Source organism: Ambystoma mexicanum, chromosome 3p, assembly GCF_040938575.1.
Source record: "Ambystoma mexicanum isolate Mex_15411 chromosome 3p, UKY_AmexF1_1, whole genome shotgun sequence".
In the NCBI taxonomy this organism is placed as follows: domain Eukaryota; kingdom Metazoa; phylum Chordata; class Amphibia; order Caudata; family Ambystomatidae; genus Ambystoma; species Ambystoma mexicanum.
The window spans coordinates 353,656,360-353,677,864 of record NC_090925.1 but is presented as its reverse complement, the minus strand read 5'-3'; the positions used below and the strand labels follow the sequence as shown (position 1 = coordinate 353,677,864).

The 21,505-nt window shown below is 45.6% G+C and overlaps 1 protein-coding gene across 5 annotated transcripts in view; it reads right to left on the bottom strand.

Annotated features, from left to right (window-relative positions):
• Window positions 1-21,505, bottom strand: part of LOC138580442 (targeting protein for Xklp2-B-like) — a 247,643-nt gene that overhangs the window by 175,403 nt on the left and 50,735 nt on the right. The window lies entirely within an intron of this gene.

Here is a 21,505-nt window from a genome sequence, read left to right as displayed (position 1 = left end):
ATGACCAATTATCCAAGTCTGAGATAAATGCCATTAGCAATCATTCACAAGCAAGAAAGGTTGTAGAAATTGTTTGGGCACAAAAAGCAGGCTTGGCAAGATTAGATTGCCGGACAATGTGCCTATACAGATAATGTATGCAAAAACACCTAATCCTGTGATAAATTTCCCAAAGATAATCCCTAGAAAACAGACACATGGAGATTTTGCGAGACATTTTCATGCCTAAATGGTATGGTGAGAGGAAACTCTGAACTTTCTCCTACACAGGGAACACATGTAGGTGTACTCCATCCACTGATAGATGTGCCTATGATTTATCCAGAAAGAAGTTATGCCGGTACACTTCATATGATACGATTATGGAAGGTTACATGAGGAGAATGAGAACTAAAAGAAATGCTCAAGAAGATGATTGAGCTAAAAATGATTACCTTGACAGTATGGCACATTTGGGAAATAACATTTGGTACCAGCATATGAAAGTAGGCAGGACCTCGAATGAAGAATGCTGTGTGCGCATTCCTGCCATACAGTATGGCAAAGTCTTAAAACATAGCTATCGAAATAGACGTCCAGACAGCTCATGGTTTTTCACACACAGCACTTTGCAAAACTAGAGGCCAGTTCATGGGCCAAGATGCCTACCTCAAATGGGCAACTGAATGGACAGATCCAGATGAAGGGGACTATGTGCAAGATACCAAGACAAGAAACAAAGCCCATACAAAGAATCGTGGGACCAGATACGAGAAGCCTTCAGTAAAGGAGCTGGAATCAGATGTGAGGTGAACAATAAATGGGAGGTTGCAGCAAAAACTGCAGAGGATGCTTGAAGATGGAAGAAGCCGCCAAATGCATTTCTGGGGATCTGTGTTATCACCAGACAGATGGGAAGGAGTAGTCATCTGTAGAGCCTGGGTGATCATTGGATGCGATAACAATTGACATCGTTTAGAATGGCTGCAAGCCATTATGGCCAAGACTTGTTAAACTACTGACTTGGGTCGAAGACAGAGGCGGACCCCAAAAGATCGTGCAATTAGCGAGTTCAAAGCTGTGCTTCAGAAATAATGGCACAAGGAAAGTTGGAGAAAATAAAAACTGGACACATTTTTGATGTTCCAGGAATGGTACATGGAACAGCAGTGGTCATGGATCATTATTGGGCTTGTGCAGCCAAAGCCTATATCAGATTACCTGTAGATTGGGGAGTAATATGCACACTGGTGAAAGTCCATGTGCCAGCTTTGGCGATTCCAAAGAGTGATTTGCATATTAACAATTTCCCAAAAGCAGATGCTCACCTGAGGAAGAAGAGCTCTGTGGCGCTGATAAAGAGGAAGAGAACTATTTCTCAGCTAAGTCAATACAAGCTTTTGATGCCATACCAAGTTGTTCAGCCAGACATCTGTTCACGTTGATCTTTATGCCAGCTATCTAGGTTGGAGCAAACACCAAGTGGTTACAAATCACCAGATGGGAATTGCAACAGACAATTAACACTACAATACAAGGGTTCAATGCCATTAGAGAAGAGATGAGAGCCATAAGATTGACTCTTCAGAACAGGTATGTCCTGGACATGATTACAGCAATAGATGGAGGGGTTTGTGCAAAAATCGGAGAATCATGTTGCACATTTATACCTTCTCATGACGAGAATGGGACCTTGACACAGGCCATAGATATGCTGATGAAACTCCATGGCCAAATAGAGGAATTAGAAGACATTGCTGATGGTAGCTGGTATGGATCACTCTTCTCTTGGGTTCCACAATGGATGGCAAACATTGTCAAGTTCCTTAGAGCCCTGATAGTGATGATATTGCTTGGATATTGTGTGATCAAGATAAGCAGCTCATAATGCAAGAAGACAGCAAAGAAAGCCAGGGATGAAGATCGATGTTGAACCAGGATGGAAGCTTAAAGACCTGACAGATGGAGATCAGACTATGTAAAGGCTAGTATCCATGCACCTGAGGGGACAAAGTTCCTGTATCCAAAGAATCGTAAGAAATATGTGGGAAAATGGGTCTACTGTAGTCCAAGCGTACAATGCCAGTTCATGACATGGAAGGAGGATGAGCATGTCACAACCGCAGGATGCCTAAAGGGAGTCAAAGATATGGGTCCCAAATAAGTTGTTCTTCATGCCAAGCTGCTTGGATATGAAGGATGATGTGGGAGTGGTCGATGAATCGCCCAGGGGGATGGAGGGGGTGTAGAGGAGGAGCCAAGTACCCACACCTCAATCGACCCACCCCTTTTACCTGTATGCTGGAAACCGGAATATGTGACGTATACAGAACAGCTGAATCGACAAAGATCAGAGTATGGACTCAGGTTCTGGTCTTTTTATTGGAACTGGACTAAGAATCTGGGAGCCAAGGTACCCATTGAGAAAACCATATCTGCATACAAAGAAATATGATGGCCATTTGAATGAAATCCCTGAAGAAGCAGAGCCAATAAATGGCAAGGATGAATAGTGTCAGTAAATATTGCCAGTATGTTACAAGGAGCTGAAGATGAAATACATAAAAGATGCAGTGACCAGAGAATGCAGATATTCTATAAGGCATCAAGAAAGCAACAAGCTTAAGTGACATCTTGGGCTCAAGGTGAAGATGCTTATGCCACAGAAACAGAAGATAGTCATTTTACACATGTACATATGCAGAAGAAACCAGCAGCAAAGTAATCGTGAAGCTTACTTTAAGCTTATAGGAAATAGCGGCAAGCGCCAACGTATACATACATAGGAATGAGAGAATTATGGATGTTTCCACTAAACGTATTATAGCAGGTTGGCCATTAGTAAAAGGCCTCAGTTCAGCACGTCACAGTAAAAAGCAAGTGAATTACAAGCAGAATATCAGTAAAAGACAAGGCTGAGTGAGCCAAGAAGCCAAGGTCTTATCAAAACTAGAGTGAACTGACTTTGGCTATAAAATTGTGTGAAAGAACAAACTCCTGTTCAAAAGGCATGAACATAACAATGAGGATGTCAGGTCTATCAAAAAAAATAAAAAACACGAAAAGCTCGATTTCAAGTCACATGGAAGCATGAAGTTGGAGGAGTGAGACTGTCACACCTACGCACAGAGCCACCTGTGCTTTCCACTCCCTAATTTTCTCAGAGCTAAGAACACTCTCAAGGATGAATTTCAAAGGCCTAATTGACAGTAGACCACAGAGGTGATGATGGATTGATATGCCAACTGTTGGAAAGCTAAAGTTAAGGCAACCTCACCAGCATCTGGACGCCAGCCTGCAGGCTGCTAACGTAGGTGGAAAAGTACTGAAGGTGGATAGAGTGCCAACAAATTGTAGAGGACCTGCGTATTTAGGGGTCTTCTAGTGTGTAAACCAATGGGATGCTGTGTATTTAGTGACGTTCATAGTGGTCATTTTGAAGGGTGGGCTTAGTTGCCCCACCTGATGTTGAGTAGCCAATCACAGTTACACTTTTTTAGACCAGTCTGGATCATATACTTGGATGTTCACTCAGAACCAATAGTCATGCTTATACGGTTTTGTAGTTTTCCATGTAGGATGACATTAGTACACATGCGATTTAGAAGTCATTGATGACACATTTTGCTCTCAGTAGTTTTTTCTTAGTGTACTTTGAGTTTGAAGATTGAGCGATTGCATTGATGTTCGTTATGCTACCTGTTTTAGATAATTGACATTAAAACAGTCTGCATTTTGTCAACTTCCTGAGTCAGCTACATTATTGATGTACAAGTACGTCTGCATCCCCATCCATCTCGAGGGTAATTGCTGCTCATCACAGGGGCTGGGCTATCCAGTGCACCAGGATGCCGCTAGACATTAGTCTGGATAGTAAAGATGGCAGAGGCTGGCCAATAGAAAAGAGGTATTAGACAAACTAATAAGAGGGGAAAAATAAGTAGGGGGAGGTAATATGGTTCTGGAAGTATGGATGTCCACTTCACAGGCATGGCACTGCTCCAAAGGCAATACAGACTCTGTCCTCTCCATGAAGAAAGTTCACATCCAAGCCCGCTTCTCTGCAGCCTCTAACACAGCCACACTAAAATCTGCAAGGAGCTGGCCAATCTTTCTGCAGTCTCCACCTCTCCTGTTCCATCCAAGGCCCTCTGTACAGCACTGGCTTTTCACTTCACCACTAAAACTCAGGGCATCCTGTCTTCCCTTTCCTCTTCGTCCACATCTCCCGGCACCCCTCTGGCCACCTTCCCCCCTCTTTCTCTCTGACTACAGACCATGTTTCTAGACAGGTCGGATCTACGAAATAGTGCAAACAGGTGCTTCCCTGCTCCTCCAAAACCATCAAGGATCACATTGATACTCTTGCTCCAGCTTTGGCAGATTTCTGCAATCACTCTTTCGCCACTGAAACTTTCCCCTCTCAAGCACTCCATTGTGCACCCCTCCTTAAAAAGCCTTCTGCGATCCTACCTGTCTGGCAAACTATTGCCCGATCTCCATCACGCCTTTCATGGGCAAACTCCTGGAAAAGCTGGCAATCTCCCAGTTTCCACTGCACACTGAATCTGTTGGCTATGTACATGACCATCAGTCTGGCTTCAGAGCAGCCAGAGGCACAGAAACTCCTGAACACCCATGAAGATCTGCCCAATAATCTTGATGAAAGCCTTCGTTCCGTCTTCAGCCTTCTTGACCTTTCCTCTGCTTCTGACATGGTTGGTCACGCCATCCTGACTAAGCGATTCCATGAGAACCTGGGCATTACGGATCAGGCTGTGGAGTGGTTGACCTGCTTCCTCCTGGACCAACACTCCCAGGTCCAACTTGGCTCCTTTCTCTCACCACCTCACTCTCCTCATGTGGTGTTCTCAATGTCTACTTGGCCCCTTTGGCCCACCCGATCGCTAACTTATGGAATGACTCGGCTCTTTGACTCCCCTCAGCCTCAGCTCCTCTCCATTTGCAGACTGCATCCACTATTCAGGATTGGTGCGCCCAACGATCCCTGCCCTAATGCCAGCCCATCGCTCAGCCACCTCCAACTCTGAGGGTCAGCCACTTCTCTAGGCAGAGAGTGTGAGGTTGACCCATCTCCTCAGCAGGTGCCTCCCTCTGGAATGGCCACTCTGCCCCTCTCAAACTTGAGCCAGACCACCTGAAGTTCCAGGAGCAGCTCAAGACCTTCCTTTTTGCCTCAGCTTTCTCCCTCTCCCCTGCAGACCCTCCCGTCCACGGACTGCTTGCCTGGCTACCCCCAGTCTCACTGGGTAGCAGGCTACTCCACGGCCAGTCTCACCTGCACTGCCTCCAGGACTAACACGCACTTATGGGCTGTAACCCTACAGTCTCCCGCCTCCCTGCACTTAGTCAGAGCTGTGCCTACCGGGCTGCTTGTCCTCCGAGCAATGCTGCCCTTATGGCACTTCCCCACCCCCCTTCCCTCTCCCTAGCATGTCCCCCTTATCCCTTCCCCTGCACTTTGTGTTTGCACTTGCACAATCTGAATGACCAGGCCTAGTAAGGTTTTGTCCTCCCTCTGTCTCCCTTGTCTGGTCACGCCTAGAAACACTTGTGTAGAGGCGCGTTATAAATGACTTGCAAGAGAATTCCAGGAAAGTAAAGGCTTTACTGTGATGGCAATACCTAGATCAGACTATGCTTAGTACTAGATTTAGTTGGTAAGGGGAGGTGCTCAAGCAGGGCCTGGTAAGTAGGAGGCTATTATCAGGTTTGTAAGAAAGACTCCTTGTATTAGGGAGACAAACCGCTTTGCCAAGCCAGCTGGCAATGTGTCAGTGCCAAGAGTTTGCTGTGTATAGATTAATGGGAGTCGAAAAGTCGAGGCAAAGAGGGCTGTTGGTGGGTAATGAGCAAGGTTTTTAATTGTGAAGTTGGTTTCAAAAATTAAAAATCTTGCACAATTTCATTACATAAATATAAAAAAATTGCATTCCATCATACACTTCATAGTACAATTAAACTGTATTAACTCAAACCAATTCTCTGAAAATACCCTATAATGACATAGTTAAAAACTCAATCATTGTACATTTAGAAGTTGCTCTCAATGCCAATGCAAATGATCTAGGCTTTTGCGCCAATCCCAAGTCGACAAATTTCATACACATCTAATAGGACACCAAATTTTGACCGTCAGGTTTCTGAACCATTCTTCCCTCTTGTCTAGACTTGGACATATCACGAATAGATGTTTCATAGATTCCACGTCCCCCTCTATAGTATCTATAAATTGTCATCCACTGCTTCTCTTGTAAGCGTAGCAGCATATTAGAAACATTATGGAAATGTACATAGCTATGAGACGCATACATTTATCCTCCAGTACTATAATCAGATCCGCAACTCTTATATTTTGCTAAACTATCCGTCGTCCCACATCAATCTGCCCTCTAAACAGGTTTCTTCACCATAATTTAGATTGTGCTGATCAAGCCGGGATTTACAGTCTATAAGAGGCCAATTGGTACAATCATGCTCTGCTGTTTTCATCTCTGCATATAAGGAATCCTGAGGCGGGAGTTTCAGCTTATTGCAGAGTAATCTTTTTTCCCATAGAATGTGACGGGTACAGCACATGCTGCGCAGAGAGAAACACCAAACATAATATCACACAGGCATTGCATCACAAGCATTTCGAACATCTCAGCCCGAGGGAGGGGGGGGGGGACGATACCACTTGGGGCGGGGGGGGTGGGGGGGTTCAAGTGCTCAGTTCTTATGGTCAGCTGGGCGGGTCTGACGGGGGGGGGGGGTGGAGCTCCACGCAACCTCGTCTCTACTGTTCAGGTAGCTGCAGAATTCTGTCCAAACAACATTTGTACCCAAGTGAGGGCTTTCAACCACATTTCTAAGGTTGGGGCGGGGGGGGGCGAGGTGTGGCGCTTCCAGCATTGCAATATGCATCCCTTGGCTACAATGGCACTTACATTTAGAAACTTTAACATTGCCCTGTCATTTTCCCCAGCCCAAATTCCGAACAGCAGGGCTAGTGGGTTCAGACCTACTGGGGACCCAATTATCTCCGATAGCGCCTTTGTTACCTCCGTCCAGAACGTGTTTAAACCAGCACAGGACCAAAACATATGTGCATGGTCTGCCTCTTCAGAGTTACATTTCGGGCACCTATGGGTCGAAGTACCTGTGAATTTCGCAACTCTGTGCGGTGTGTAATAGAATCTGTTGAGGAGTTTGTACTGTATACAATGGAATCTGGCACTGAGGGAGACTTTGCGCGTGTGCGCACACATTTTGCTCCACATCCCCTTCGATTTCCGTTCCCAGCTCCCTGTCCCATGCCTCCCGTGCTTTAAGGGATACGTCCTTTATTTTTGCCAGCTGCATTTTGTATAGGGAGGACACTATGCCCCTGCACCCTGTGGAATTCGCTATGTATTGGAGTTTAGGTGAGTCTGGGGGTTCGTCCGGGTACGAAGGCCACATTGCCCATACTGCCGCTCTTAGCCTGAAATATTGTAGTAGCTCAAGCGCAGAGTTGGAGTGTGTGGGTCGCCATGTTTGGGGGGTGATGAATGTGCCATCGGTGTATGTCAGTTAGGGCTCGGTAACCCAGGTCTTCCCAGTGTCGCGAGAAATGCTGGTCGTGTGTGGGGGCAAGTCCAGGAAATTGCCATATGGGGAGCCATTTGTAGTATGGGCAGTGGCCTTGTTCAGAGTGCAAAATGTTCTTCCATGCTGTAATCGTGGAGGCCACAGGGTCTAACTGGGCGTCTGTTTGGAATGTGCGGTGCAGTAGTAAGGTCATGATGTTAGTTCCATCCCCTGCAAGCTCATCTAGTTTGACGTGAGGGGGCGGATTCAGGTATGTGTACCAGTGAGTTGCGTGTTGGGCCTGTGCTGCATTCAAGTATAAAGTTAGGTCAGGGGCTGTGAAACCCCCTTTTTCATATGGCAAGGTCATGTGCTGCCACTTCTTGCGGACCGCTCCCGAGTGCCAAAGGAATTGGGCGCACGCCGAATGGAGCCTCTTAAAATATTGCTTCCCGGGCCATATTGGTACATTGGCGAAGATAGAGGAGCTTGGGGACCACGATCATTTTTATCAGGGACAGCCTGCCCGCGAGGGACAATGGGAGATTGTGTCATTTGAGCATTTGTGGGTTCCAGCGGGTGGTCAGTGGCAGCCAAGGGCCAGTCGAGCGGCGAGAGCAGGGGGGAGCCCTGAGGGCTTCTATGCAGGCATTCGCGCTTGGCTTTGTCCAGGCTCGCCGAGTAGACCGCAAGTGGCGGGGTGGCCCGGGGTCTGTATTGGGATAGATCAGAGGGATATAGCAGCGCCTGCGGCACCCACCTTGTAGCCTTTGGGGTGGCTGGGCCCGATGTCTGCCCGCGAAGTTGCGCGCTCCAGAGGGCAGCTCCCCCTCTGAGGGATGCAGGGTCAATGAGGTGTGGCGGCGGCAGCCGGTCTCAGGAAGCGCCGCAGGGCCCCGGTGGAGGGGCGTGCTGATGGCCCTGTGTCTGTGGGGCAGGTGGAGCACCCGAGGGGGCCGTTGATCAGTGTGCGTAGAGGGCCGTGCTCGCGCCCCGCGGCCGTGGATGTCGCCGCTCTGGTGTCTGGAGCAGAGCAAAAAAGGGGCGGGGGCCGAGCAGCGTTATCAGGTCCTCAGGGATGCCGCGGGATTCCGCAGCGCAGCGCCTGGTACATGCACCTTCAGGGCCAGGGGGCCCGCGCTTGCGTGTCGATGCGGGTGGGTACCAGCTCAGCCCGCAGCAGCAGGAGTCCAGGAGCCACGCCGTCTGCTCACAGCGATCCCCGGCAAAGCGGCGCCGGCCGCCCGGAGGTCCGCTCACAGCCTGAGCGGCAGAGGGCTAGATGTCCTGCCTCCACGGCCACCGAAGGCGGGTAGAATCCTCCGACCAGGGAGCGCCTCAGGATGCTTGTGGCCCAATCGAAGAACACGGCAGGCAGCCGCGAGCCGGCGCCAGGGAGGGGCGGAATGGAGGCTGCAAGCCGGTGCTCGCAGCAGGGGCTCCAGGTTCTGATCTCCCTCCAAACTTCGGGGACATAGAAGGGAGAGTGCAGGCTAAAGAATCGTGGCAGTCTCGTTATGGGATGTGAAGGAGAAGTGCCGATATTTGTCGGATCCAGGCAGGCAGGCAGGGAGCTCAGACGCTAAGCAGCCATTTCTTGGTTGCTCAACAGCGCCCCCCTGAATGTGAACATTTAAAGAAACCAGGGCTAACTATTGGCACTGCAGTTGGTAGAGAAAGCATTTTCCAGACCAGACCCTCCATTGCCCTGATATCAAAGTTATCCAGCAAATGATACATCTCCATCCCATATATCAAGGCTGGCACCACCTTCACTTCATAAAAATTGCATACAGGGTGGAATGAACATTTCCCACATTTATAAAGCTTTCATGCTTTTGCCTTCAGATGATTCAAACTGTTCATACTTGGCAGCCGTTACAAAGAATACCAAATACTTATATTCAGGGACTACCTCGATTTTACATTCATTTACCCACCATACACATTTCCTACGCTCCTTCGAGAAGCTAATGACCAATATTCAAATCATTTTCTTTACAAAAGATCTTGAAGACCTTCAAGAGCCTTTGCAGTCCCATCTTTGTTCCATCCAACAGGACCAAGTCATCTGCGTTGAAAATCCATGGCACTTTGACCTGTTGATAGAGGGGGAGGGGGTCGTCAAAGGCTACTTCCTCACTAAATTTCCCCAAGGTCTGCCAAATATAATAATGCACGAGCTAGTATGCAGCCTTGGCGTAGGCCACAACTGGAGGGTATATGTGGTGTATAGTCTCCCTCTAGATTTAGCCAAACTCATGGTGGCATCAGTGTGAAGGTAAACAGATTTTTAAAAAGCCCCTTGTCAAACCCCAGTCACTTAATTCGGTCCAAAACCGACCTCGTGCCAACGATGGGTTGATCATAACAGCTGAAAACACAAGGGTGTTCCTGAACAAAATAAGTTGAAGGTATCGTTTTATCTAGCTACAGTAATTATTCAACTGGTAGCCAACAGCAGATTATGTCGAATTGTCAGTATTTGATTTTCTGGTATCTCACCAATCAAGGTAACCCTAAAAGAAGGGAATAGGTACACTAATATAGAAAAATACTTTTATTTTATTGTTTGTAACAAAAAATATACCAATTTGATAAATGCATAGTACAACGAAAAACATACATAATGCAGTTAACAAATAGGAAACACACTGTTTGACCAATCAAGTCAATGAAAACAGAGTTAAACATACATTAATGGTAGTAGGAGGACAACCCCAGATCGGATTGTACATATGGAACCCACATATGCATGCTGCAGAAGAATGGTGTAATATTAGCAGAAAAAAATGCTCAGATAGCTGATAGAGATAAAACTATCCCTGGCTGACCCTTACTTGTCTAAGGGATAAAGTTAATCGAAATCAATAACACAAATCATGCACCAAACAATGAGTGTTGTGTATAAGGCCTAATTTTGGCTAGAACAAGCAACAACAAACAATAACACAGAATGCTGTGTATTGGGCCTAATTTTGGCTAAAGAGAACAACAACATAAACAGTTATATAAATATTCATTTGTGAAATTACAGTATCAAACAAATATTCATTTATGAAATAGAAATGTACAATTACTTTTATAGTTTGACAGAAAATTACATGGTAATTGCACAAGCTGGCATAGATTATGCCACAGACTGAACGGGGTGTACACATAACGTGCTTGCCGAGAGAAGAGTGTCACACAGTCAGTGTATTGCGATGACATGCCAAGTTGAATGGGATCGAATCTCAATGTCAGGCAGAACATATTTGTAAAAGGAAGCGCGTTGCACACGTTAAGTGCAAAGGAAACGGAGAGTCGGAGCCTGTATCTGCTTCCGTTTAGCCATAGGTCAAAAGATGCAAAGGAACGCGTTGTGATGCTGTGGCCTCCTCCGCAGACGTGCATCCAATCATATATTGCATGGAGCTAGTTTCTGGAGCCCCCTAACAGCAACAATTTGTTCTTTATGGTTCCAGGCCATCTTCTGGACCTGATCGACTACATATGCGGCAACTGTACCAGGAGGATAGCTCGGGGCAACGCGCTCACCTTTGAAGCAAGACGCGGAGCAACACAGGTACGATCCCCAGGTCTGCGCTTAGAAACTGGGTATTAAGCACGTTATAAATCACTAATTACAATTACCCCTGCCCGAAGGCCCACCAGATTAGGATACAATATGTTCTTGAATTCCTTAAAAATAATTGTGGAAAAAACCTGTGTGTCCACATCAAGTAGGGCTATCTGGCGGTCGTTTAATACTAATCTGTTGCTTTTTTATAAATCATCACTACGTTTCACTGATGCAACTTGCTGGGGTTTGTTCTGTCCCAACTATTTCCTGGAATAGGTCAAACAATATTCTCGCCCCAATTTAGGATCAGGTTACAAAGTTTATTGGCCCTGGGGCTCAGGACTTACTACCCTTTGTTATACTCTGCTCAATAGGTTCTTGGGATAGATCTAGTTCCCATTTCACATCCACCATATCCACTCACTCCATGCAGATCCCCATATAGCTTGGTGAAATGGCTTACCCGAATAGTTTGTTCAATTGTATTGGCCTGCACCAGTGCCTGGAAATTGTCCAGGCAATAAACAATTTCCAGCAGTTTTCTTCTGCTTTATATAGGCCAGCATGTTTTCACCATCTACTTGTTACTGAACAGAGCTCAAGTTCTTAATTCGATTTGTATAGCTCCGCTTTCTTTACCACATCCTGCAGTTCCTCATCTGCAATGTAATCTTTGCCCATCTTAGGTTCTGCCTACGTAGTCTTAATGTTTTTGGATTTCTTTATAATAAAAAAAAACTTCTAAGAGTAAGGAAGCAAGTGTATCTCCCTCCAGATGTTTGATGTTCATTTAACATTGGGTCCATAGAGTCATTTATATGCCGATTGAATACCCAGACTGTTTGGGACCCATTCAATTTATTGTTACCTGAAGTGACCGACACATTAGCAGCAAAACCTTTTTGTCCCCTGGGGACCATTCCCAGGTTGTGCACATAAAGCATTGCTGATCACTCAAACCCACCCTGGATCACAAAATATATCATGCTCAGTGATTAACATTGTGACAATAAATCAATACAAGAGCACTGAACTCCATTGTGCCATGTATACCAATCCTTCTCACTTCTAGAGTGGTTATGTAACAGGGATAGGTTCCATGTGCACTTCAGTCCCTAAAAAGATTGCTACTTACCGTGCAGATAACACTGTTGGCAAGGGAACATTTCCCTCCCGCCCCCACCATCTCTTCAGAGCCGTCAACTGTTGAATTTTGCAAGTAGTATTATCTCACCCGCATTATCTGCACACAAGGTGTAGACAATACGTTGCTTGTGGACAGTCAAACTTTCTATGTTGTCCAAATAGTTCCTATACACATTAATCAGCATCAGCATTTCTCTCAGAGCAGAGTACAGCTTCAATAGCCAAGACTCCCACCATGGAGCTATGCCACACCGTAAAACGCGAGAATCTAGATGTGAGCACTAAAGTCAGAAGCCCCCGTCCCTCCCCCTTTGGGACTACCAAAAGTATCTTTCACAGCTTTTTGCAAGTATGGCATATCCATCCAGCACCATCTCCTCCTAAAGGAAGGTTTCTTGCAAGCAAATGAGATTTACTCAAAATTGAACCTCTCACTTCCTCCTCTAACAAACGACTTAATGCACGTGCATTACAACAGTATACACAAAAAAACCTGGTCACTTAAATCAGTCTCGCCCCTCGTAAAGTGGCCAGCTTTCCCCGCTAGCCAAGACCAGTCTACCTCACATTCCAGCATATCATTCTACTGCAAGGCTACAACTCTACAATTATCTGATCTAACAGTAAATGAGATTAAAACATGACCATCTATATCACAATCACCATGCCAAGTAAGTTGAGCATACAAGTCAAAGCCTCGCATTTCATCTGTTGACGACAGCAGCAGCTCCCGGACCTGCCTTGATGGCAGAGTAACTACTGCAATATCAAATCTCAGAATTAAATCCATGTGTGCAATATCACAAGCTCAATCGTTTCAATTTCAGGATGCGACAAAAGATTGAAAGTATCGCTGGCGATTTAGACAAATGTCCTCTTTTGGGAACATTGATTCCCGGTCAAAGACGTCTTCAGGGCCCTGTTGAATGCCCCTTTACCCACATTTTTGAGAGGTCCCCAAAGCTCAAGAGAATTTTGCTCCTACCATCAGGTTTGATGATTTGGTGTGTGTCTTTCAAAGGTTATGGTCTTGTCGGGCCTAAAGGGGGCCACTCTCACAATCTTTACTCTGCTATTTTGACACAACCACTCCCACTCTCCTTTAATAAATCTACATGCTTTACTTGTGTAGATTTAACCATGCTAAACATTTGAAAATGTGGCTCTAGATTTTCTGCTGCCCCCTTCAAGTTTTTCAGGTCATTTCTTTCAGAACATTGGGTAGCAGTGTTCTTCGTCCTTCCCACATCAGACAATACCTGTCCAGCACTGGCTTGGCGTGTAGCCACCATTGCCATTTCCAGGGGTTCTATTTGTTCACATTCTGCCTCCTCAGTAGCGATTCTCCTCTTGCACCCAGGGTCGGACTGGGCCATAAATAGGTCTTGGGCGCCAATCAAAAAGTTTCCCACAGTTGTAAATGGCTACTCATTTCTTGTGACACTAACTAGTACCCAAGGGGGAGCTTTTTAAAAAAAATAAAATGTGATGCAAATTGTGCATTTTAAATAATAGTTATTCACCAACACTGGCCAAAACTATCAGCCGTATAGTCAAAAGTAACCCATCACACTGGCCAAAAAAAGTGGCCCACAACAGCATTGTGTGTGTTTGGTTTGGCTTTGGGTCTATTGCCCTAGAGGCCAGTCCAAGCCTGCTTGCACCCCTTCCGTTTTAGAAAAAAATTGGGGCCACAGTTTTGCTCTTGCTGCCCTGTAAGTCAGAGTACAGAACCTCCCCGACCCGGTTTGTTTCCAATTTTATTAACAAAACTGTACCAGTCCTTGCCGACTGGCTTTTTTTGTTTTCTTTTTGCCCTAGACAGGAGCTAGTTTTTCTTTCTTCCCCTTGTGGTTATAGGTCTCAACCTCTGTACAGAAAAACAACCCAATCTCCAAGTCTCCTATGGCATGGCTGTCTCATTTCTATGAGACACATTTTGAATGCACGCTACCAGTGTTTGGGTTGCCTGCATTTCTGTGCATCCAAGATTTTCTTCAGGCTCTTTTTCGAGTCAAGTCTAGCGCACATATCTATGAAAGACAAATGGAGCATCATTAAATGCACTGGCGTTCCTCTCACTTGACAAGGCAACTGGATGCTTTAGCGCCTGCGTGCAGGCTCTTGCAGGTGCAGGAAGCTGAATCTGTCTTCGATAACCTGGCACCCATTCAGTCATTTGCTTTCATGCAGTTCTGTCATGTAAAATGAACGGAATAGATTTTTAAAATCCTCTAGATGTAGGATACCCTTGCGGTTCTCAGCACTCAAGGGCAATTCATATCTGCCAACCTTATGGCTAGTCTTTGGATCGCTCCATTGAGCAGATCAATCTTCCCATGGTTCTCCCCCACAATTATTTTTACCACAGAGCGTCAAAATGTTTTGTACGTCCACCAATGCGATTGCCTGTTTATAGGGCGCCCGAAAACTCTTGGGTAGCTGGGCGCACAGAACAACAAGAATGCTTAGAACTTTGTTACAGGTTGCATATTACAGGTTGTTGGTAACAAATTATATACAGTAAATACATTATGTACATTTTACATGTAAGAGTGGAGGGGTATGTGTGTCATCAGGTCACAATGCTCAGGGTCACCGGTTTCAGAGGTCATTGCGTCGAAGCCAGGTGCGGGTATGGTGCCTGAAGCTGTTGTAGGGCTGGTCCCTTCTTAGTTCAACTGGTAGGGCGTTCCAGTACTGGGCTGCTTGCACAGGGAAGCTATTACCTCCTGTTTTTTTTTAGTCGGAATCTAGGGGTTTGGAGGCAGAAAGAGTTGGCTGTTCTGGTTGGTCGTGCAGTGGTTTTTCTTATTATTCTATCCCTAAGGTATGGGGGGCTGCATTGTTCAGACATTTGAATGTTAGTGTGACAATTTTGAAGGTGATCCTATTGCTAATTTTTAGCCAGTTGTATTTTCTCCGCACATTCGAGATGTGCTCTCTAGCTGGGAGGTTCAGGGGCGTTCTGAGCGCGTTGTTTTGTAGGGTTTGAAGTTTGATGATGTATTTATTTGTGCCTGCATAAAGTGCATTGCAGTAATCCAGTTTTTAGAGGATTAGTGCATTGACTAGGATAATGCAGCTAGCTGGTGAGGAAGGGTCTGCATGCTTTAATAAGTTTACAGGTATAGGCTGTGGATGAGGTCAGGGAGTTCACTTGTTTCCTTAGGGACAAAGTGGAGTCCAAATAGAAACCAAGGGTTTTCACCTCTTTGGCGACGGGGATTATATTGCCATCGATATTGAAGGAGCTGTAGTTGGAATCAAGTTTTTTTTAGGTTGTTGGGTGAGCCTAGAATGAGGATCTCTTTTTTCATCATTCAGGCAGAGGCCATGGGTTGCCATCCATGCCTGAATGAGGGTGTACAACTTGTTTACTAAAGCTGTATCCATAGTGAAATTGCCCAAAAGGGGGATGAGGATCTGGGTGTCGTCTGCATAATTTGTGTAGGTGACACCCAGTCTGTCCAATTTGTCGAATAGAGGTTTAGTAAAGATATTATACATCGTTGACGAGACAAGAGCCCTGTGGGACTCCACATGTTGTCTGGAGAAGGTCTGCAGAGTCTAAGGTGGAGAAGACTCGCATGCTTCTGTTGTCAAGAAAGGATTGGATCCAGGCTATGGCTTCACTTGAGAAGTGGGTGGCTGACGGTAGGTGTTTGCAGAGTACTGCGTGGTCCACTAGGTCAAAAGCCGCCGACAGATCAAGGAGGAGTAGCATAGCTGTGTTTCCTTCATCGTTGAGCTCGTCAATTTGGGCTTTGAGATCTATAAGGGCGGTCTCCGTGCAGTGTTGCGGTCTGAAGCCAGATTGACGAGTGCCAAGGAGTTGGTTGGTCTCTAGGTATTTTTGGATTTGGAGATATGCCACTGTCAATTATCTTCAGGAGGAAAGGGACAGTAGTGATGGGCCTATAGTTGGTGGGGATGGAGGGGTCCAAGGTTCGTTTTTTAAGCAGGGGGAGAACCCAGGACTCTTAAGCTACTTGGGACGGTGCTAGATGAGGAGGCATTGGTGAGTTTAGTGACGAAGGGGGCAAGGTCTCTAGCGGCATCCTTGATTATCTGGGCTGTGCAGTAATCGCCTTTACAATTGGATGGTTTTAGTGAGGCAATGATTTTTTCAGTTTCATGTGTGGAAAGTTTAGAGAATTTGAAGGGTGTTAGGCTAGGTTTGAGCGTGGCGTGCTGGGAATTTCACTAAGAGGGAGCGAGGCTTTTTTTATAGCAATTTTTGTTTGTAGTGTTTTTACTTTATTAGCGAGGGCATTTTGGATATTTGTACACCATTGCTTGTCTTTGGGTACGTTATCAGGTGGTGATATGGGGGATTTAGAGTTCTTGCAAGATTGCGAATAGTTCCTTTGTATTGGAGCATGCTTTGGAAATTCAGTCGATGACTTCTTTTTTAGTTTGGATGATTGCTTTCTTATAATGTGTAGCGCACAATTTCAGTTTAAGTTTATTTTCAGCTGTAGGGGAGTGTTGCCATACAGTTTCAAGCTTCCCTTTTCCCCAGTCTCAGTTCTTTTAGATGGGGGGTGAACCAAGTATTAAGATGGGATTGTTTAATTTTACTGTTTCAGTGGGGAGATTGTGTCCATGGCTATGGCCATGGTGTCGTCGTATATTTTAACCATGGTGTCTGGGTCAGAATCAAATGGCAAGGCATTGATGGTTGGGAGGAGCAGGGGTAGGATATTGTCTGGTGTGATATTTTTTCTGGATTTATTGGGAACAGATGGTGCCATTGTTTTTTCAGTTCTGGACATCTTGTTAAGTGTTAACTAGAAATTGAAGAAGTTGTCAGTCCAAGGCTGGGGTGTAATTTTAGTGATAGTAGGGCAGTTGGAGGGGGCTACCCAGTCTAGTATTCTCCCTTTGTCGTGGGTGGGGGTGAGGACTTTTTGGGTGAGGCCATGCCCTTCAAGAATGGTAGCGATTGTTTGCGCTCGTTTGTCATTTAGGTCGTTAAGACCTAGGTTAAGGTCGCCAAGGATCATTGTCTGGGATTACCTTTTTGTGTTGCCTGCTAAGAGGCTGTATAATTCCTCTTCGAAAGGGCCCAAGGGCCCTGATGGCCTGTAAATGAGATAGTTAGGGTTTGGCATGGGGATATTGGTAATTTAGCAGCCAGGAGTTCACAGAATTTTAAGGTGGGCAGTGTTAACCTTACATTCAGGTTGGATTTGGAAATGATGGCTAAGCCACCACCTCTGGCGTTAGGGCGGTCTAGTCCTAGTAGTTGGTACTCTTTGGGTATTGCTAGGGAGAGGGCTGGACCTGCTGCATCATGTAGCCAGGTTTCAGTGACTGCTAGGAGGTCAAGTTATCCAAGGTAAGGAGGTCAGCTATTTCAGTGGTGTGGGCCACGACTGATCTAGTATTGATCAGTGCTCCGGTTATGGAGATAGTTTTAGGTAGACAGTTGGTGTTAGAAGTAACCAGGATGGGTTCTTTCATTAAGGTGCTGGCAGGTAATTGTGGTTTAGGTTGCGTTGAGCTCCTAGTCTGCTTTTTGGGTATGGTACGGCGATTCAAATAGGGGTTGCTAGGTAACTGCGGTTCGTAGAGGGTGGAGAGTCTAGCGCGAAGCCTAGGGTTTCTATGGAGAGTAGGGCAGGGTGCATGTTTAAATTGGTCCACAGTTGCCAGTATAAGCTGTAATAACAGCAGTGGGGCGTATGTTAATAGGGTTGTGCTAAAATGCATTCTGCTAGAGTTGAGGATGTATTACTATATAATATGTCCTATAGATAAGTGGGTTGAGAGCACAAGATCCTAAGGCTGGCACAGTAGGCGGTCACTCGATTAGGGCACAGTGGACTAGGATAAGGGTAAAGCAACTATTCAGAGGTTCTAACTTCGCTACTGGGCTAGTCAATAGTCTAGGCAATAGGCAATAGTCAGAGTCAAGTGCTGTAGTCACAGATCATAGTGGGCAATACAATGTGCTAACACGCATATGTTCACAGTGGTAAGTAAGCCTGGTAAGCAGCATGGTAAAATGTGGCCTACGAACAGCAAGAGGCCCAGTCAAGAGGGCAAATGTGGCCTATAAGCAACCATAGGTACACTCAAAATGGCAGATGTGCCCTAGGACAGAGCAACAAAGGCATATCATATAGTTCAGATGTGCGAGTGCAGAAAAACAGTTCTGGCAGGGGGGCTAGATGCAGTTTGCCAAAAGTACTACAGGATACAGCAGTTTCAGCACAGTAGGCAAGTCATACAGTTTGGCTAGCAGAATACTGGGAGCTACAAAATACAGTTTCATCACGTGTACACAAGCTAGGCATACTATGCAATAAGGTTAAGGTGAATATTAGGATGAGAAACCTTAATCGGATAGGCTAGATGGGAGGCAGTGCTCCTTTCACCTCCTCTGAGACTTATGTGGGAGAGTTAAGGGCCAAGAGTGTACAGTGGTTAATGTGACCAGGGGCTAAGCTGGATACTACCTCTACTGAGTGCTCAGTTTGTCCTACTGTCTCTCTCTGCCCAGTTGATTGGCCTAAGTCTGGAGATGCTGACAAGAATTCACACAAGTGTGGGTTTCCACATCTATTCTGGGCCGACAAGTCCTTCAGAGCACTCGTGGAACCCCTTTCCATCACTTCCTCATTTGTTTCGTTTACACACTTTCCCACCCTCACATTCTCTTCATTGTCGATATTGTTATTTCCCCCTCACTCAAACTTCTCCACAGTCAATTTTTCGTTTTTATATTTGGGGATGTTCGTGTGAAGTCCAGCCATGTTCTTGGATGCCCAGTCAAGGCCATATGAGCTAGGTCTACCGTACAGGTTGTTCAGTGTTTGAGCAAGGTTCTATGAATGGTCCTCACTGTGGGATTTCCCTGGAATCCACGTATTTCAGTCTCCAACGGCGCTTGATGAAAGGGTTCACAGATCAAACATACCTCTAGAAGTTGGGAGAGTCGCCCTTGGTGTGACCATCGCAGCGCCATTACTTCGTAAGTTATACATTCTTTGAGATGGTATACAAAAATGAACCAATACGCTCTGCTGCTTTCGTTTCAGATTTCCAATCTGTAGTCAATGATCTGCTTCTCGCCACAGTGCAGCAAGCCACAGATGCCCAGGCAGCACCAACTACCACGACTGTCCCCACACTCGTCACAAGCGCGCAGATATGACAGGTAGTAGGTATATTGAGGTAAAGTATTTGCAAATGATTGGAGCCACAGCAGTCTTATTTGGAAATGCAATCCAAATGTGATCCTACTTCCACAGTGAACCGTTCAGATAGTTGACTTCTGTGATCACTGTGGTCCAGATTGCCTTCTCCGGTTCAACCAACACTGCTGGTTGTCCAGCAGAGTCTCCCTGCTTGGTACTTGTCCCCAGCAAACAGAACAGGAAAAGGGTTCTCACTTGTCGCCCAACAGCCACAAAAGCAAAGCAATCCACGATGCTACGCCCAGATTCTGAGGACTTGAGTGCAGCAGTAGAAAGGGTCCACTCCACAACAGGAGAGGGCAGCAAAGTTCTTCTTAAAAAAGCAGGTTTCCGGCACACACCGCTCCAATACAAGGTATTACTCACTGTACTTTTTAAAGAAGCCTATTTATACAGGGAAGCATTCTACTATCCCGATAAGTTGCGTTAAGGTCTGGAAATGTATTTGGTTCCAGCACTGTAAGGGATATATTTCAGCAATTTGAATTTGCCAATTTTGCAAAAGCGAGCAAAACCTTTATTTGGGCTGAGGGGGTAATTTAAGTCATGGTTACCAAAATTATTAGCAGCAGCTCCTTTCCTTGTGTGGCCGCCATGGCAAAAGAGGGGCATTTGTATGGAGTCCCACCTTCCAATTCCCTGGCAGCCATGTTGGTATAGCATTTTCTCTACAAGAATGTGACGCCGCAAGGTGTTCCGTTCAGAGAGAAAACCTTTTTTTTTTTAAAAAAAACCTTTTAGCACCCGTGTAGAGCACTACAAGCGTGCTAATGGCAATATGCTCCTAAGTGGCTGGGCCCACCCCATGGGTAACGGCCTGCTACCCTCATTAAGGGGCCCTCGCTTTGCTCAGGCCCTTAACTTGGGTGGCGGGCCGTTACCCACGGGGTGGGCCCACCACCTCGGGGGATATCGCCTAAATAGATATTTGAAGCAATGCACCAGTTCGGAACATTCAGGGTCAAACAAAAAATAAAATGCCAACAGTAATGTTACAAATCAACTGTTAGTCAAAACTTTTTTTTTTTTTTTTTTTTTTTTTTTTTTTTTTTAAAAAGACCCAAAAACAAACTTAGCCCCTCTCAAATTCTGTAACCAAACCCAAGTTATTATAACGAAAATGTAACTCTTGAAAAATGCAAACCAATTTAAACAACTATGTACAAAACCCATGAACACACACTACTAATAATTAAACCCTTAGCTGCTGAGGGTTGTCCCTCCCATTGCTGAGCACTTTCGTGGGCATTTCAGTATGTCGGCATTCAATCCCTTATAACTGTTTAGTTACAAGTGATATCCCAGCCAAATCTGCACCCTTTTCTTCCCACATGTAGGTGGTCATAATGCCACCAAGGATTCCTAGTTTGCGGTAGGGGGTGCGAGAATATAACAAACATGTGATCAAATGTGTTTCGTCAGAAAATGGCAATAAAATGATGTACAAAGAACCTTGTGGTTTTTATCTTTTAAGAGCTAGGAATAAATGTTTGCAGTTCTGAAATCACCATTTTCCAAGCCCTCAAGAACCGGTTGCGTGGAAATTAAGCCATATTTTTCATAAGGTTGCCATTTCTGAGGTAGGTTGATTTTTCCCTTAGGACATGCTTGGACGGAATTGCAGACAAGGGGGAGAAAGCTCAGTGGGAACACAGAAAGGCATTCATTTCTGAAAAGTAGACACATTTCCAAGTTCATGAAGGGGTCATTTGCGCAGGTCAGCCAACAACTATGTACCCATAATTTCCATATTCGGGAAAATAATTGAAAATAAGACAGAAGAAAAAAAATGGTATGTGCTGGATATATTGGGACTTGTGAAGTAATGAATTCTGTGAATATTGAGAAAAGCAATGCATAGCCGGTCGACTCCATGTCCCTCAAAGGCCTCAGTCATGACGTTGACGTCACAGAAGCCATATATAACGTGCGCAGCGTCCGTTGGGTTCAGTTCCGTTTAAGAATGTAGGATCTATCCCATACCTGACAGTTACTGCTCCTGAGCGCGCAGACTGCAATAGCAAAGGAAATTCTA